The following is a 20849-nucleotide window of genomic DNA, read 5'->3' as shown; positions in this document are numbered from 1 at the left end:
ATTGCCCATATGCAATTTGGACACCATGTGGATTATGCTCAGTGTAACTGTGACATGAATTCAGTTTCTTTGAAGTTAATTGCCAGCTCTTAGAGCTATAGTGACTGCAGAATAGTCAGCAAAATGCCGCAATCACCATCATTAAGAAATTTTGAATGACTGCCTTTAGATGCAGCATAAAGCTTATTGATGTGGGGGAGAAAAGATCATTTCAGAATACTGAACATTTATCATGGTACTATTGCCAAGTTCCTAATTATATCTTAAGGCATGGCTTTGTGAAAGAAACTGCACAGAACTGAATCTGCTGTCAAATTCTACTGATGTTGGTAACAGGAACTGACAGAGTAGCATTAAAGCTAACGTGCACACACCATCCATTGTTGTTACTAATAATGCAATAAACTTGATTATTAAGTAACTCATAGACAAATGACTAAAGAGAGAGCAGCGAAATTTTGGCTCGCAATAACCGAGTGGGGAGGAAACTGTCAGTATCGAGATGAGAGTTCTGTCTGTTGCATAATGACAACACTGTCTACAGTTGTAACAGTGAGTAGATAGAGGCTGAGCTGAAGGCAGGGTTCTTGTCAGATCTATAGGACCTGCTCAGAAAACACAGCAGTGATTTTCAGGCCAAGTACAAGCAAAAGAACTAGATGACAACACTCTAAGTTTTGCAAATAAAAACACTGTTTTATAAAAATCGCAAGTCATAGAGAACAAATTGCACTTTCTTAACTTCTAAATGCCATCTCTCTAAGAAATTCATTGCAGGCTTGTAGTCAAATGTATCATGGACTTGTGTCCTGTGGTTTGGGCTACTTCCTGAGACTTTTCTAAAACTAATCATCTAAAGTCAGTGGTGGATATTTGCCCATGATTTCCATCTCTTCTAGATGTGTACTTTTTGGTCTTTTCACCATAGGACTCCGGTTGATACGGTAATGAGCTGACAATTGTTTGTGTCTCTATGTAAATTCTACTATTTTAATCACAGTGCTCCATTTTCAATGCACATTCAGAGCTCAGATAGCATCAGGTTATCTCATTTAAATCTCTCACATGACTTGTGAATTAAATGTTGCTATCCACCTATTGGTCGGATGAGAGCCTTGACAATCAGGTTAACAATTTATGCAAACATAAACCCTTAATGGTGGAAGATCTGTAGGCTCAAGCCTACATCTATTACATGCAAATTTTATGACCTGTCCTCAGCTTTGCATGCAGCCGCTTCCCAAGACGGCCTTCACATCCTTCCTTCTAGATACAAAAAAAAAAAAAAAAAAAAAAAAAGAAAAAAAAGATCAGTGCACAGAATTTCAAGGAAGGGGATCTAGGAATCAAATAATTTGCATTTTTATCATTTTATTTTACTTTGTGAATTAGCTAATAAAACAGCACAGTGATTTCAACAATAATAAACACTAATATCTTTGATCTTTACAAACATAATAGGAAAATTCTATAATCCTGTAACAAATACTTATCTTCTTATTATATCTTTCTTCTTTTGACAAAAATTGATATGCCCCATTTTAGGAGGGGCGGTCTATGATAAAATACTGCTATTTAAGGAAAGGAAAATCTGGGCGGAGGCAGAAAAGCTTACTTTTGAAATTACATCTCACAAGGGAGGTATGAATGAAATTGCAGTGAAAGCCAGGGTAAAAAAATGTGAAGAACAAATGACAAATGGTGGGAATAAAATCAGTTATATGGTGGATAACTTGAGACATTCTCAGAATGGGAACTGAAACATGCAGGGAGTTAAAGAAAACAAAAAACAAAAAACAAAAAACTACAGATTCAGGTTTAAGGCCAAACCTCCAATCTAGGGTACGGACTCCAAAATCTCTGCCTTCTCAGAAATTAACTGCTATCACTCCACTGGTTTCATTTGCTGTTGGTTCCTTCCTATCATCAGTTAACCTGTAGAAACGTCTCTAATTTAAAATTTACCCGGAAGAATTCCTATGGATCACATTGATGGGATTTTGCAGTAGTGGGGGTCCAGAGCTGATCACCAAGAAGGAATTCTTGATATGTCTCTTGTGCAAAAAGGTGATTTTATTTTATTTATCTATTTTTATTTTTTTAATGTTTATTTTTAAGAGAGAGAGAGAGAGAGAGGTGGAGGAGCAGAGAAAGAGGAAGACATAGAATTTGAAGCAGGCTCCAGACATTGAGCTGTCAGCACAGAGCCTGATGCGGGGCTTGAACTCATGAACCATGAGATCATGACCTGAGCCAAAGTCAGACGCTTAACTGACTGAGTCACCCAGTTGCCCCAAAGATGATTTTATTAACGCACAAGGACAGGATTCTTGGACAAGAAGAGCTGCCCTAGGACCATGGAGAGAGATTGATTACATACTTGGGAGTTAGGAGAGGTAAAGACAAGGCAGTTTTCCAAAGGGATTTTCATATGCTAAAGAAAACTCACAGGATCCTGCAGGCCTAGCTATTGTCAAGCTAAGATTGTTTCTCCCTCTAGCAAAAACATTAACATTAAGAGAGTAGGGAGAAATGTTATACTCTGCCAACCTCAAGTATTTGTCAATGAGCTGCAGGTTATAAGGAAATTTAGTTTTATTGCCGTTTTCTTCTGCCTCTGTTTTCTACATCAACATCATCAGTGCTGGCCACTGACCACTACTTGCCCTCACTGACTTGTCACTCTTCAATTCATGACTCCTCTGGCGTTGCTATAAAGCTTTAAATAAATCTTGATTGCCTTGATGCCTTTAAGTAAAAGCAGCATTTTTCAGGGGAGCCTGGGTGGCTCAGTCTGTTAACTGTCCAATTCTTGGTTTCGGCTCACATCATGATCTTACAACTCATGAGTTCGAGCACCACATTGGTCTCTGTGCTGAAAGCGTGGAGCTTGCTTGGGATTCTCTGTCTCCCTCTCTCTCTGCCCCCCTCTCCAGCTCTCAGTCTCTCTCAAAAATAAATAAATAAACATTAAAAAAAGAGTAAATAAAAGCAATTTCTTGAAGGTTGTATCATGCTTGGCTTCTCGTTGGCGTTTGCCATTCTGAGACTTTCAGTTGCTTTAAAACTTTGTTTTAATTAAAAAAAATATGTATTAAGGTAAAGTTGATATATATAATATACTAGTTTTGGGTGTACCACACAGTGATTCAACAAATGTATACATCAGGCTGTACTCATCACTCTAAGTATAGTTACCATATGTCACCACAGAGAGTTATTACAGTATTATTCACTTTATCCCCTAGGCTATACTCTTTGTCCCCGTAACTTATTTATTTTATAGCTGGAAGTCTGTACCTCTTAATCCCCTTCACCTATTTCATTTATTCCTCAACCCCTCCTGTCTGGCAACCACTAGCGTGTTCTCGATATTTATGAGTCAATTTCTCCTTTTGTGGTTCTTATACTTTATTCATTTGTTTTGTTTATCAGATTGCACATGTAAGTGAAGTCATGTGGTATTTGTCTCTTTCTCTGTGACTTATTTCACTTAACATAACCAGCTCTAGGTCCATCCATGTCATCGCAAATAGCAAGATCTTATTCTTTTTCTGTGGTTGAGTAATGTTTCATCATGTATATATACCGTACCCTCTTTATCCATTTATCTCTCATTGAACACTTAGGGTGCTTCCATATCTTGGCTAACATCAATATAATGCTACAATAAACACAGGTGTGCATATTTTTTGAATTAGTGTTTTTATTTTCCTCAGGTAAATACCCCAAAGTGGGTATTTCTACTCTTAATTTTTGGAGGAAACTCCATACTGTTTTCCACAGTGGCTGTACCAGTTTGCATTCCCACCAACAGTGCATGAGGGTTCCTTTTTCTCTGCACGCTCGCCAACACTTGTTATTTCTTTTCTTTTTTAATGGATCAATTAATTTATTTTTTAAATTTATATCCAAGTTAGTTAGCATATAGTGCAATAATGATTTCAGGAGTAGATTTCAGTGATTCATCCCCTACATATAACACTCAGTACTCATCTCAACAAGTGTCTTCCTTCATGTCCCCAACCCGTTAGCCCTTCCTCTCTCCACAACCCCTCCAGCAACCCTCTGTTTGTTCTTTATATTTAATTTTCTCTTTATATTTAATTTTCTCTTCTGTTTTGTCCCCCTCCCTGTTTTTATATTATTTTTGCTTCCCTTCCCTTATGTTCATCTGTTTTGTATCTTAAATTCCTCATATGAGTGAAGTCATATGATATTTGTCTTTTTCTGACTAATTTTGCTTAGCATAATACTCTCTAGTTCCATCCATGTAGTTGCAAATGGCAAGATTTCATTCTTTTTGATTGCCAAGTAATATTCCATTGTGTATATGTGTGTGTGTGTGTGTATGTGTGTGTGTGTATATATATATATATATATATATATATATACACATATACATACATATATATGTGTGTGTATATGTATATATATATACACATGTGTATATATATATATACACACACATATATATATATACACATATACATACATATATATGTGTGTGTATATATATATATATATACACATGTGTATATATATATACATATACACACACATATATATATATACACATATACATACATATATATGTGTGTGTATCTATCTATCTATATATATATATATATATATATATACACCACATCTTCTTTATCCATATATTCATTTATGGGCATTTGGATTCTTTCCATATTTTGGCTACTGTTGGTAGTCCTGCTATAAACGTTGGGGTGAATGTGTCTCTTCGAAACAGCATACCTGTATCCCTTGGATAAATACCTAGTAGTGCAATTGTGGAGTTGTAGGGTAATTCTAATTTTAATTTTTTTGAGGAAACTCCACACTGTTTTCCAGAGTGGCTGCACCAGTTTGCATCCCCAGTGCAAAAGAGATCCTCTTTCTCTGCATCCTTGCCAACATCTGTTGTTGCCTGAGTTGTTAATGTTAGCCATTCTGAAAGTTGTGAGGTGGTATCTCATTGTGGCTTTGATTTGTGTTTCCCTAATGATGAGTGATGTTGAGCATTTTTTCATGTGTCAGTTGGCCATCTGGATGTCTTCTTTGGAGAAATGTTTATTCATGTCTTTTGCCCATTTTTTCAATGGATTATTTGTTTTTGGGGTGTTGAGTTTTTTTATTTATTTATTTTTATTTTTTATACTAGCCATTCTATCTGGTTTGAGGTGGGTCTTTGCTTGGTCTTTCCATGATCTTTCCTGGTGTACCTAGTATAGTAAAAGCTATTCATTCTAATTCTAAGAGTATCTCCTGTCATCTCTTCCTTAAAGTTGGAGTTCATCACATCTCTATCAAAAACCTTTTCATCTCAAATTGCACAATTACTTGAATTTATAGCATCAATGACCTCAGCTATCAACATATGCCAATGGCTCATTTATTCAATTCGTGGTTATTGAATGCCTATAACGGGCAAGCACAAACGTCATTCCTTAGGCTAGAACTATATTCTTTCACTTATACACAGATGAATTTCAGTCACCTCAAATTTCACAGATCAAATCTTATTACTTTCCCCATAAAGCCTTCCCCTGTTGAGTTTATCCTGTTTCAGAAAATACTGAGAAAGTTGACTGATTACTGTAGGGATTGTTAAATACCATCCATGTATCTCCAGGCCCTCTAACAGATGTTTCTTCATATGTAGTATTCACCCTCTTGAAGGCTACTTTCCAATTTTTCAAAAGAATGCTCTTCTAGAAATGAAAGTCTAATTATATAACTACAGTCCTCAAGAGTTTCACATTCACCTTAAAATAAAACCTTCCATTTTTCAGTATGGCACACAGACACATGAGTGCTTAGGCCCCATTTCCTTTTTATCCTGATCTGATTAGTTTACACTCACCCTCCAGGTTAGCTAGACTAAACTGCTTTATCCATTGAAGGTCATTCTACCAGAATTTTAGTATTTTTGTTTTATCTTTTCACATTTCCTAACCATCTTCTTAATAATTCATATGTTGTTATTATTATCATAAAGTTATTTCCTCTATTATAGCATAGTTAGTTTTGTTTTATGTAAAAAACACATGTTTCAAAGCCATTGGGAGTTGCAGATAGAGAATGATGTATTCAGTGACTTTGAGGCTGTTGAGTAGAGAATGTAATTGGATATGTACCTGAAGATTGTTCTGGGTTTTAACAGAAGTGAACTGGAAGACAGGTCACAGTACATATTGCAGGGGTGGTGATGTGAGGGAAAGAGCAGGTAGTCAACTTTAGTCTGAGTAGGAGTGATGTGAGAAGATGAGCTTGAAAAGATGAGAGAGTATGTTAAGCTTGGATTTACTTGTGTAGAGAAGATTAGCAAACAGGCCAGTTTGGATTCTTGATAGTTGATATAACTTTTCATTTTTCTCTTAGAAATAATAGAACCTTTTAGAAAATTCATTGAATTTTAAAGTTGAAGTAACATAAAACTAGGTCTACTCTCTCTACTCTTTAATGAGAAAGACTGTTGTTTGAGATAAATTTAGGGGTACCTGCGTGGTTCAGTCAGTTAAGTGTCCAACTTTGGCTCAGGTTATGATCTCATGGTTTGTGAGGTTGAATCCCACATCGGGCTCTGTGCTGACAGCTCAGAGCCTGGAGCCTGTTTCAGATTTTGTGTCTCCCTCTCTCTGCCCCTCCCCTGCTCATGCCATCTAACTCTCTCTCTCTTTCTCTCTCTCTCAAAAATGAATAAACATTAAAAAAATTAAAAAATTAAAATAAATTTATATTATATGCTGTCATATATTAATATACACAAGCACACACAATTTAATCTCTTTATTGAAAATGTACTGATATATAGAAGTTGTACAAAATATGAAAATGACCCATCAAGGTCTATTAAATTTACTGAACTATCATTGATGATAGAAGTTTTTCTCACCTCTCCTTAGTCTTACCTACTCCTGCAATGATACTCCAATGGCCGCAGGAGATTATATATATATATATATATATATATATATATATATATATATATATATTATAGTACCTTTAGCTTCTATTCAGGACGTATGACACCTTTCTGCTCACTGCGTTTTGCCCTGTTCCAGTTACATCAGACTACTTATTCATTGTTCCTGATTTTCCTGTGCACATTTACATTTCTGTTTTTCATTTCCTTTTTTATTTGCCATGCTGCTACCTATAGCATTCTTTGTCAGAATTCTCATTCATTGTGATAAATATTTATCGTGTGACTTATAAAATTTTCTATAGGGAAACATCTCTAAAATGTTTACCTCCAGGGGCGCCTGGGTGGCGCAGTCGGTTAAGCGTCCGACTTCAGCCAGGTCACGATCTCGCGGTCCGTGAGTTCGAGCCCCGCGTCAGGCTCTGGGCTGATGGCTCGGAGCCTGGAGCCTGTTTCCGATTCTGTGTCTCCCTCTCTCTGACCCTCCCCCGTTCATGCTCTGTCTCTCTCTGTCCCAAAAATAAATAAAAAACGTTGAAAAAAAAAATTTAAAATGTTTACCTCCAGTTGGAACTAAATTCTGGACTTTTATTTTTGATAGCTAATTAAACATTCCTCTTGAATATGTAACATATATGCCAAATTTAACATGTCCCAAACTGAAATCTGCATTTCTACTTTAAATTCAGATAGACCTTATCTAAAATAGTTTTCACCGAAACACATATTTTTTTTTTCTGTACCTATATCTGTTTTGTTATTTCATAGCACTGATAAATTTTTGTGATTATTATTATTTTACTTACTGAAGTTTTTATAACATATGATAATATATGACAGTTTTAGTTTTTTATTACTGCTTCCCAAACTCACATAGAAACGTAGAATCTGAAACCTACCTTGATTATCCGTATGAATACGGATACGGATCCGTACATACGGATGTATGAATTGACAATGCTTGGGTAAGTGGTTCCTTTGCTTCCTTTGGCATTGGCTGGAATTGCAGTCACCTGGAGGTTTCACGGAGGTGGGCACATTCAAGAAGTCTCTCAGTCATAAAGACTGGCTGTTTATGTTGGCTCTTAACTGAGGGCTCCGCTAGGTCTATCAATTAGGATAACCCAGTTCTCCTGCACATGGCATCTCCATGTGGTTTAGGCTTATCTCAGCATGGCCATTGAGTTCCCAGAAAGAGAATTCCTAGCACCACAGGCAGATGTCATAGAAGATGCATGGGATCACTTGTGCCTCATTCTATTGGTTAAAACCAGCCACAGAGGCAGCTGGGATTCAAGGCAAGGCAGAACGTCACTCTACCCCTCAACAGGAAGAATAGCAAATCATTTGTAGTCATCAGACGAGGCCATCTGCCTCATCAAAATTACTTATTTTCTTCTGATATGCAAAGTGCGTTCACCCCTCCTAGACCTTCTTGAATTCTCATCCTCCAAGTGCAATGTATACTCTTGTTCAAAAATGAGGTCTTATGCGCTTAATTGTGTGCCCCCAAATTCATATGCTGAAGCGCCAATCCCCAGTACCTCAGAATGTGATTTATTTGGACATAAGGTCTTTCAATACATGATTAAATTGAATGAAGACCATTGAGGTAGGTATGCTAATCTACCACATAATGTAGGGGGGAAGTATAGAGAACATGCTACAGATTCCCCTGCTCCAGGGACAGAGAATGGTCCTTGGTTAGGAATCAGTTCTGTTTAACAAGATCATTTCTCCATGAGTCTGGAAATGGCTGCTTGCAACTGAGTAATTTTCTTTTTTTTTATTTTTATTTTTATTTTTTTTATTTTTTTTTCAACGTTTTTTTATTTATTTTTGGGACAGAGAGAGACAGAGCATGAACGGGGGAGGGACAGAGAGAGAGGGAGACACAGAATCGGAAACAGGCTCCAGGCTCCGAGCCATCAGCCCAGAGCCTGACGCGGGGCTCGAACTCACGGACCGCGAGATCGTGACCTAGCCGAAGTCGGACGCTTAACCGACTGCGCCACCCAGGCGCCCCTCAACTGAGTAATTTTCTAAGCCTGATTCCTGACCATAGAGGTCTAGGGACTAAGAGGCATCTTTTTATTTTGAACTGTATCCATCACTTTCAGTACAAGTCAAATAGTACAAGTAAATAATACTGTTTAAACTTCTATGTATTGGGGCACCTGGGTGGGTTCAGTCGGTTGAGCATCCGAATTCGGCTCAGGTCAGGAACTTGCGGTTTGTGGATTCGAGCCCCAAGTCGGGGTCTGCGCTGACAGCTCAAGCCTGGAGCCTGTTTTGGATTCTGTGTCTTCCTCTCCTTCTGTTCCTCCCCCACTTGCACTCTGTTTCTCTGTCTCTCAAAAATAAATAAATATTAAAAAAACTAAAAAAATAATATTCTATGTATCAAATTATAATCCAGTCTATGATATTAAAGTAATACCCATAAATCTTACCAGGTAAGCCCCTCTCAATTATTCTCTTATATGTTATAGACGCGCTTTTGACTTATTATTTACTGGATTTGATTTTTGCCCTGGAACCATTTCTTAAATGGCTAACTGTGGATCACTGGAGAAACCAGAAAAACTATTTCATTTTTTAACCCAGCAAGTCCTAGTTTGTCAATTATCTAAATTCTCTTTAAAAACTGACAATTGTTTTTAAGTTATATTTTTTGTTTTCTTTCTTTGGGGTCATATAATTTTTCATATTCAGTTAAAGGAAGCCAGTTCGTACTTAAAACGTCTTACCTGGAAATCTGTTTAGATCCACAAGTTCGTTTTATATAAGTCTTTGCTTACATTTGTCTGCAAGTAACACTTAGCTAGCACTTATACTATATATGAATTGAGATCTCTTTTCTGACAACTTAAGTAGTAATTTTATGAGTAAACAGTCTGTTTTAAACCCTTCAGGCTGGAGGTTTATGCCTGGTCCCAAAACCAACCTCACAAGGACCGATTTCTGTTTCTATTATATATTGGTAAATAACAAAAGACCCCAAAGTCAATGGTTTAAAGCGTTCAATATCTCTCACGATTCTGTAGGTTGACTATAGATTACTTATTCCCACATAAAAATACATACAGCTGCTCGCAGCAGTCACAGATTCCCATTTCACTGCAACCTTGGGTGCAGGTGACGGGTGGCGACGGGTGAGGGAGTGGGGAGGTCGGGCGCTGGAGCATCCAAGATAACTGACTCACACTTCAGGCAGTAGGTGCTGGTCTCCACTGGGAGTTAAGCTAGGGTCCTTAACTAAGTTCCTACCAGGGCACCTTGGTTTCCAACCACTAGAACAAACCTTGCGGCTTAGACTTCTCATTTCATGACTGGGTTCCAAAGGGATCATTCCAGGAAGTGAGGAAGGAATCTACAGATTTCCCAGAGTGCCTGATTTGGAAGCTACATTTCATCGCCCTCACTGTCAATTGAAGGAGCACTAATATTTCAAGATGTATTTTAATTATCCATTATCTAGGAAGCCTTTTTAATTCATCTATTAGATAATGGCTTTCTTTTCATTTTAATTTAATTATAATGCTCTTCATGCCCAGCATAGTACTTGAATAATATACTCATTTCTATCTTCACTGGAATGCAAACAAGTTGAGAAAAAGACTGAGTGTTATACATACATTTTTACCTAGTGCCTGTCACTGTGTCCTTTTCATTAGTCCTTAATAAATAATTACTGAATATTTGATGTTTTAATTACTGATATTTAACCATGACTTAAAGATAAGTTTACAAAATTTAGTGAAATAAATTAACTTGTTGATTAAATACATATTTTCTAAAGGAACATTTTGTATATTTTTAAATGGTTTCAGATTTACAGAAAAATTGTGAAGATGGTACAGAGAATTCCAACATAACTGAGATGATTTTACTTAGTATTAACATCTTATATTAATAGGGTACATTTGTCATAATTAACAACTAATATCAACGCATCATTATTTAAAGTCTATACTTTATTCAGATTACCCTACTTTCTACCTAATGTCTTTTTTCTTTTTCTGTTCCAGGATCCCATCCAAGTTAACACATTATATATATGGGCTCCTCTTGGTTTTGACAGTTTGTCAAACTATCCCTGTGTTTGATGATCTAGACAGTTTAGAAGCCTTGGTCAGGTATTTGTAGAATGCCCTCCTATTGTAATTCAACTAATGTCTGCTTCATGATTACATTGAGTATATGTGTTTTGGGGTGGAGGGCCAAAGAGACACAGTGTCGTTTTTATCACATTGTATCAAGGGTACAACATGACTTATTATTGTTGATGTTAACCTTGCTCACTTGGCTGAGGTAGAGTATTTCAGGTTTCTCTGCCGGAACCTTTTTTCCCTCTCTTTCCACACTATATTCCATGGGGGGAAGTCACTACATGTAGCCCATACTTACTGAGAGGAGACTTGAGTTTTGCTTCCTGGACGTAGAATATCTACATCAATTATTTTCAATTTTTCTGCACAGGGGACTGTCTATTATCTCCAATTTATGTATCTATTCAATAACGTGTATATATCAGCATGGACTCATGGATATATTATAATACTATTTTTATTACTTTGTTCCCACATGAATAGCTGCAGCTTTGAGCATTAGGAGCTTTTTCAGATGGTTCTTGTGAACCTTTGACATACCTCCATTATTACAGATTTTTATTTTTAAATAACTTCCTTACTTGCAGGCACTCCAAGATATTTCAGGCTTATTTGTACATTTCCTGCCCTAGTCATAGAATCAGCCATTTCTCCAAGGAACTCTGATTCCTTTTATTAAGCAATGGCATAGAAACCAAATCTGAGTGTCATTGCTTTTAGGCCCTCTAGCTGATAGTGAAGAGAAATATAAATATTTCCTCTTTTTTCATGTTAATTGATTTTTGAGAGAGAGTGTGAGCAGGGGAGGGGCAGAATGAGAGGGAGACAGAGAATCTGACAGAGAATCTGCACTATCAGTGCAAAGCCCAACGTGGGGCTCAAACCCACAAACCGTGAGACCATGACCTGAGCCAAAGTCAGACCCTCAACTGAGACACCCAGGCTCCCCTATAAGTATTTCTATATGCAACTATATGTATCTCTATTAAGCTGAACATGAGTTCCTACAGCTGTCTCCAGCTCTAGTCCATTACCATAAGACCATTTTGTGATGCTCCACTGGCTTACCTGTAATATCCAACTTTAACAGTGAGAAACTTAGCTTTCACCAACACCATCCATTTATGTAATTATTCAATTCCAGGATACATGTGTAATGGTTTCAGAATTGTTATCCTGGACCCTGTCAGAAACTATTTTATCAACTAGGGTACCGTATGTGTTATAATTTCCATTTATAAAATTATGCATAATTTTTTTTGCCTTAGTCCTATAGACCCCCTTAATGTCCAAAGATAATGAGGTCAGCACCTTCTCTCACCTCCTCCTTCAGTGCAGCTGTTTCATACACGTGTAATACATTTTGATTATTTTGTCACATTCTGCATTCCATCCGGGGATCCCTGACCTCCTAAATGACTTTCTCAAAATTCGCATACATTAGGGTTCATTGTTATTGTATAACATTCCATTCGATTTTGACAAATGCTCAATATGCTACGTTCACCATTACAGTATCACGCAGAATCGTTTCACCACCCTAAAAAATCCCCTGTCCCTATCTGTTCAGCACTCTCACCAAGCGCCGGCTGATCAGGCAGATAATTGAAATCAAACACACACACAGAGTCTCTCAGACTGGCTTTTTTAACTTGGCAATATGCATTTAAGTTTCATCTATGTCATTTGGAGTTTGATAGCTCCTTTCTTTTTATTTCTGAATAATAATTCATTGTCTGTTGTTTCATAGTTGTTTCTCTCTTCACCCGCTGAAGGATATCTTGGTTGCTTCTAGTTTTTAGAAATGATGAATAAAGCTGCTATTAACATTTACATGCAGGTTTCTATGCAGACATACATTTCAAATGCCTAGAACACAACTGCTGGATGAGACTAAATTTTGCTTTGTAAGAAACTGCAATATTGGGAAGATGATTTTAATACTTGTTTTAACTACAGGCATTTTTATTACAAATTGTAATAGAATTTATTATATTATAAACAAAAAAGGTATACTCTATGGGCATAATACAACATTTAAATAAATCAGATAAATACAAAGAAGAAATTAAAGGTCATCCATAATTCATCATTTATAGATAATCACGCAAAGTTTCATGGAATATTATTTTTATTTACATTCATAAATTTTTCCTAAAAATAACACACATGGCATTTTTGGCACTTCAGACTTTGTGTTGACTCACATTAATCTAATACTTTTCATTAGTAACAACTTGGGGACACACAATCCCCTAATAGTTTAGGGTTGGAGTCAACTCTCCACGGTAAATTTGTAGAAAACTAAGTTTTTGTGTCTTTAGTTTTTTGTGACATGTGCGGTATGGTAACATTTTATAATTTCCATTTATCAAATTATAATGACATTATGTCAAATCATCAATATAAAATTGCCTCAAATCTCCCCCCAAATTCAAATGTTCTTCTTTAACATCATTTTAATGCGATTCATGTTTTTTTTCCATTTCAAGGATTTTTTTATATCAAAATGTTGATTTTTTTTTCACAATTATTCTTAATATTGTATAAAACTTTTAGGTAAAACTGTGCTTACATTGAAAATAATTTGGAGTGGGGCGCCTGGGTGGCGCAGTCGGTTAAGCGTCCGACTTCAGCCAGGTCACGATCTCACGGTCCGTCAGTTCGAGCCCCGCGTCAGGCTCTGGGCTGATGGCTCAGAGCCTGGAGCCTGTTTCCGATTCTGTGTCTCCCTCTCTCTCTGTCCCTCCCCCGTTCATGCTCTGTCTCTCTCTGTCCCACAAATAAATAAACTTTAAAAAAAAAAAATAATAATTTGGAGAAATTATAGGAGTGCAGTGACTGGGAAAAACAGGCTACATCAATAGTAGATGAAAAAAATTTAAAAAGAGTGCTTATTTGTATTTACAAATGGATACACCTTAATGGCTCCTTTGAATGATAAATTTTCTATAATATATTTTCTAATGTCATTTGCTTAATTTAGTGCATTTATGCCAATGTGCATATGTTGCTTTTCATAATTTCTTATAATTTGCTTCTCTTAATAAACAACATTCACTTCAATTTTTGTTTTCAGAAAAAAAAGCATTTTGTTCAAAGAAAAATAACAAAAAAGCCTTCTGATAATTTAGAAGGCAGATGTGGTTGTGAAAGTTGAAGAAATTAGAAATAATTTGAAGTTAAGACCACTAAAGTTATTATAAGAGCCACAGAATAAGCAAACATTGATTATCACATATTAGCATAGTTTAATTAATTTATAGCTGACTTGGACCATGGCATTAAACAATATTGTGTCAGTTTATTAAGTTACAGGAAAGCGAGATCATAATGAGGAAAAACAATAACCTCAAAATACTTTACCTTCTCCATCTTAAAATGACTCATGGGTGACATTGCAAAAAAAGAAGCAATTCAATAACATATTGTGGGCAGACAAAATCCCATGATAAATATAAATGGACAAATGATTTTTGTCCAGAAGAAATACCTTAAATGTATAGTAATGAAGTGTATTGAAGAATCCAAATTCGGACAGCTATTATATATCCTGTATTTCAAATGTCCTAAATATTCCCAGTACCAATCTACTGTGAACAACCAATAAATGTAAATATTACTGCTTTTTATAAATATTATTACGGCCTAAAAAGAATGTTGGCCAAGAGAGATGTTGGCTGTTCACTCTGGAAATGGCATCTTTGATATGTCCATTATCTCTATTCACAATACACGGTTGGGTGGAAAGAATTTGACAGCAGTGATGAGTGCTATTAAATGAAGAGAAAGGTTAAAATTGGAATACGTCTGTATCGCTTTTGAACATGCAAAATATACATTCTCTTTTCACACCCAGCGAAGTATCATGGTTCGTTTTCACTCTCGAATAGTATTTTCAAATTATGGTCTTCAGAGAAAATATCAGAATCACCTATTTTACTGGCAAAACATATATGAGCCCAATTAGAGCAAACATGTAATATGTGCATGTAAGCAGTATCTGAGCCCTGTTATTACACTACATTGCAATTATTGGGGGTAAGATGTGGATGCTGGTGTTTTTAATTAACTCACCAAATCATTCTTTATGAGTTCTGCAGTTTGCCAAGTTATGTTTTCTTAGTTATAAGGTAGAAAACAAAGTTGTCAAAAATGACATATTGACACCTTGTGGACCAATCATCTGATCATATGGAGGAGAAGGGAGTCTGACATTTGAGATGTTTTCTCCTGTTTAGGTGATTGCTGATTCCCCATGTTTAATGGCGTTTGAGAGGCTAAGGTAAGCAGAACTTTTGGCTTATGGGGTTCAGGACTTGCCAAGGTTGAAAAGTCCCAATAAAACCCCTAAGATTTCAACTGGGGGCACCATGGACTATTCAAGGGCTAAGTTCTCCACCCAGAGAGGAATCATACCAGTCTCTCATTGGATTATTAAGAGGATTCACCCTCAGACTACTTGCCCACGGTTAGCAAAAATGAGTAATTGCTGAAATAGAATAGCAAACAGAAACTGCATAAACCAAATTATATTTCTGAACAATAAAAAATGAACTGCCTAGGAATTAGTCTAGCAAAAGTTATAAAAGAACTTATAGGGGAAATAATAAAATATTATTCAGAGAAAAAATTAAATGCCTAAGAAATGGAAGGATATAACATACTCATTGACTGTAAGTATCTATATGTATTGTTTTAAAAGTTTATTTATTTATCCTGAGGGACAGAGTCAGTGCAATTGGGGGTGGGGGCAGACAGAGAGAGAGACAGAGACAGAGACAGAAGCAGAGAGACAAAGACAGAGAATTCCAAGCAGGCTCCATGCTTCCAGCGCAGAGCCCCATGTGGGGGCTCTAACTCATGAAACCACGAGATCATGACTTAAGCTGAAACCAAGAGTCGGATGCTTAGCTGACTGAGCCACTCAGTCAGCCCCTATAAGTATCTATAGTTGGAATATGTCAGTTATCCTCTTATGATCTAAAAATTCAGTGTAATCATAATAAAAATGATTAGCAAGTTGTTTTGTGGAAATTTGCAAACTGCTTCTAAAGTTATTGTGAAATACAAAGAGCCAAGAGCAGTGAAGACAATAGTGAAGAATTAAATGGACAACTTTCATTACCAGAAAATCAATACTCACACTAAACCTGTGTGGTATTTGTACCAAAACAAACCACCAAACACAACAAAGAATCCAGAAACAAACCCCCAAAGTTGGGCAGAATGAGTTTTATGACAATGACTACAAGTCAAGTGGGTTTACAACATCAGAAGCATCTGCAATTTGTGTCCACAGCAGAAGCACTTGTGAAACCCCAAATTACCTGGTTCCCTCTTAACTCCTGGCTGTGCACTGTGATCCACTCTTACATATATGCACCCAGAGCACTGGAGAAAATATTCCCCCTTTGGAGTATTCATAAGAAAATGAATGACTTTCATCTACCTTACACAGTACACACACACACACACACACACACACACACACACACACACACACAAACTATACGTGGCTCATCGTGGATCTTAATGAGAAAGGTGAAATAAAGCTTAGAGGGGTTAGCACAGTTGATCTTACTGATGGTGGGATAAGAAAAGATTTCTTCAGAGTACACAGAAAGCACTCACTGTAATGGAAAAACCTGGCAAACCGGATCACATTCAAACAGGGAACTTTTCTTCATAAGAATTCATTATTAAGAAATTCAAAATTATGCCACCAACTGGGATAGATTATTGTTTGTACCTATATATAACAAAAAAAGCCACATCCAGAATATAGAAAGAAAAACAAATCAATAAGAAAAAAAAGACAATCAAAGGAATATGGGCAAATTACTTGCATCGTCACTTCATAAAAGTGACAGAAGTCATTATTTTTCATCAATAAAAATTCTTGATATTTGTACACAGCAAAATGCACTAAATTATAAATACCAAATGCTGGTGAGAATATAAAACAAATGGAATGTTCACAGATGGCTGGTTAGAATGTAAATTGTACGAACACTTTGGAAAACTGTTTTCTGTTGTCTATAGAAGATGAACATGTGCTTTGATCTTAAGATTATACATCTTAATATGTACCCAACAGAATTGTACATGTATGTGCACAAAGAATATTCATAACAGCATTACATACTGTAGTTACAAACTGGGGGAAAATGACATTTTTTAATGGATAAAAATGCTTACTACACGCATCAAATGGAATGAACAAACAGAATGAATTATTTGCATTATAATCAATTATTTTTGGATAAGTAATATAGAATAGAGTTTTTTTCCCTTCCTATATATAACTTGTCTTTTTCAGGGTCAAATCAATTATGAGTTATTTCACCCGTAAGATACTGTGATATCAACATTTTTTGTATATTATATGACTCTTAGGATATTAATGTACCATTATTTAGCATTAAGAACATTTTTTTAATGTTTATTTGGTTTTTGAGGGAGAGGGAGAGACACAGACAGAGCATGAGCGGAGAGGGCGGAGAGAAAGGGAGACACTGAATCCAAAGTAGGCTCCAGGCTCTGAGCTGTCAGCACAGAGCCTGATGTGGGGCTTGAACCCACAAACCATGAGATCATGAGCTGAGCTGAAGTTGGATGCTTAACCGACTGAATCACCCAGGCGCCCCTAACATTTTTATATATTTAATAATTTTTCTGGCTGCTCACTTCTAAGCTATGGTCCATTATGTTTGGATTCTGAAAGGTAAGGTAAATCTTAATTGTTAATCTAGAAGTAGATTATAAGCAGTTATGAAAAGTGACATATGCACATTGACATAAATGCACTGCAGAGTAAAGAAGATATATAACAGGAAACTGTCAGATTGATACCAGAGAATTATTTGTAAAAACAAATTAACATTGCCCCTCCCTTTAAAAAAGTTCACATGTTATAATTTTTGTCAGTTGTCCCATTTTACATAATTTATCCAAAAACCAAAGAATAATCTTTGGTGAACAGGCAGTTTTAATTAAACAATATTCATTTGAACAATATGTAAAAGCATAAGATATTTTTATATAATACAAAAAGTTAAAAATATTAATGTTTTATTTTCGAGAAAGAGGGGGGCAGAGCATAAGCAGGGAAGGGGCAGAGAGAGAAGGAGACACAGACTCTATAGCAGGATACAGGCTCTGAACTGTCAGCACAGAGCCCGATGTGGGGCTTGAACTCATGAACTGCAAGATCATGACATGGGCCAAAGTGGTACACTTAACCAACTGAGCCACCCAGGTGCCCCAAATACAAAAGGTTTTTAAAAATGCAATTGTTATATAAGAACATCTACTTATTTGAATTAATTATTTTGAAAAAATACATACTATAAATTTGAAGTAAATTTTTACAATCTTTAAATGGAAAATTTCCCTATAATACATGGGGGAAAAAATCTTAATTGCTTTTTGGATAAAGATGAAGACATTAAAATTTAGTTATTTTCTAATAACAGAATGAACATTAGAGACGAAACTAAAAAGTCACACTGGCCACAAAATATTAGTTATGGTAACCATGTGTTTATCATTGTTACTTGTTGAAACATTAAAATTGTATTTATTAACTTCAAATGTGAAGAGTGAGAACAAAATTTGGAGTGCAGAAACATCATGTGAGTCCTTAAAACAATAATTCAGAGATAAATAGATAAAAAGAGAGAGTCAGGGGTGCCTGGGTGGTTTGGTCAGTTAAGCCACCAACTCTTGATTTGGGCTCAGGTCATGATCTCACAGTTAGTGAGGTTGAAACTTGCATGGGACTCTGCACTGACAGCACAGGGCCTGCCCAGGATACTCTCTCTAATTTCACTTAATCTGAGTGATGAAATTACGGATTTTTTCCTATTGTCCTTTGTAGTTTCCAAATTCTCTACAATGAGTTGCGTAAGAAAAAATACAAAAATGCAGACTGCTAAAATAAATATATTTTTTAATTTTTTAATTTTTGAGAGAGAGAGAGTACAAGTGGGGGGGGGGGGACAGAGAGAGAGAGGGAGACCGCAGATCTCTAGTGGGCTCTGGGCCCAACGTGGGGCTCGAAATCACAAACCATGAGATCATGACCTGAGCCGAAGTCAGATACTTAACCACTGAGCCACCCAGATGCCCTAAACACTGCTAAAATAAATATTAAACTTAATTCTACACATTATACTGCTTCTTTTGTTAAATTTTTAATCCCATGTTTAATTCATGTTGTAATTTAACATCATCAACTATTCAACAATTATTTATTAAGAGCTAATAAAAATAGATACAGTTATAGAAACTTGGGACCAATTATGAATAAAATATTGTTCCTTTATCAACTTGCTTACTATGTCATGAAGGAATTTAATATAAATCTCAAGTATGATGCTGGGTATGACAAATTATAATGCAATTAATATTAAGTGAAAGTCATGATTTTTGATGGAAGCATAAAACCCACATCTTCCCAGAGAATAGGGCAGTAAACCAGACCTTGAAAAATGAATGCTTTTTCCGCTGACAGAGTGTGGGCATAAATTTATGGAAACTGAGATAAGATTATTTATTTTTCCATGAATGCTTATATTCAAAACGTTTTACTAAATACATACATGATCTTTCTGATGGAGAAAGGTTTTGGGATTTTTTCCCCACTTTTGCCACTATTAGGTAAAGTTTAATTCCCCTTTTCTTTTTAATGTTCATTTTTGAGAGAGAGACACACACAGAGTGTGAGTGGGGGAAGAGGCAGAGAGAAAGGGAGACACAGAATCCAAAGCAGGCTCCAGGCTCCAAGCTGTCAGCACAGAGCCCAATGCGGGGCTCAAAATCACAAACCGTGAGATCATGACCTGAGCCGAAGTCGGATGCTTGACCCACTGAGCCACCCAGGTGCCCCTGATTCCCCTCTTCTTAAGTCTGGTTGACCTTGGTCTTTTTGCACCAATGGAGTAGAGCTGAAGCCAGAACCTAGCCTTTAGTAGATGTTCAGTCCCTCTCTCTACTGTTTGCAATGTGCCCTTTTGCAATCTGGCTATCCAGTGAGGAGCTAAGCCACATCAAAGGCATGTGCAGGACGCATATATATACACTAATCTAGCATTTTAGAAATCTAAGTAATGGTTGAATTTGGGATGAAGAAAGGTGTAGACAAGCCTGGGATGCTGCTGATCTTTTATGACTTTACCCAGGTGTTGCATACATGGGTGTTTCCTCTGGAAAAAATCACTGAGCTGTACAATTGTAATTGTAAACTTTTCTATATGTGTCTTTTAAAAAAAATTTTTTAATGTTTATTTATTTTTGAGACAGAGAGAGACAGAGCATGAACAGGGGAGGAGCAGAGAGAGAGGGAGACACAGAATCTGAAACAGGCTCCAGGCTCTGAGCTGTCAGCACAGAGCCCGACGCGGGGCTTGAACTCACGGACCGTGAGATCATGACCTGCGCCGAAGTCAGACGCTTAACTGACCAAGCCACCCAGGCGCCCCTCTATATGTGTCTTATGTATCGTAAATGTTTGTAGGAAATAGATATTTTTTGGTACCCGTGCATAAAATATTTGAAGAATGAGTCTCTTCAAAATGAACACATTTGTAATCTGCTTATCTGCAGATATATAATTATCCATAGCAGACTCAGTGCCAACGGGATGGGGGAAAATTAATTGATCATTGAATTTATCTTGGGCAAAGGGAGAAAGGAATTAACCTTGAGAGCCTGTGGGGTAGCAGCCATTTTGGGGGGATACTAAATACGACTTTTTGTCTGTTTTTGTCATGATTTTAGAAGTTCTTCTGAGATGGAAATTT

Source organism: Panthera leo, chromosome A2, assembly GCF_018350215.1.
Source record: "Panthera leo isolate Ple1 chromosome A2, P.leo_Ple1_pat1.1, whole genome shotgun sequence".
Taxonomy (NCBI): Eukaryota; Metazoa; Chordata; class Mammalia; order Carnivora; family Felidae; genus Panthera; species Panthera leo.
Note: the sequence above shows the minus strand (reverse complement) of the source record.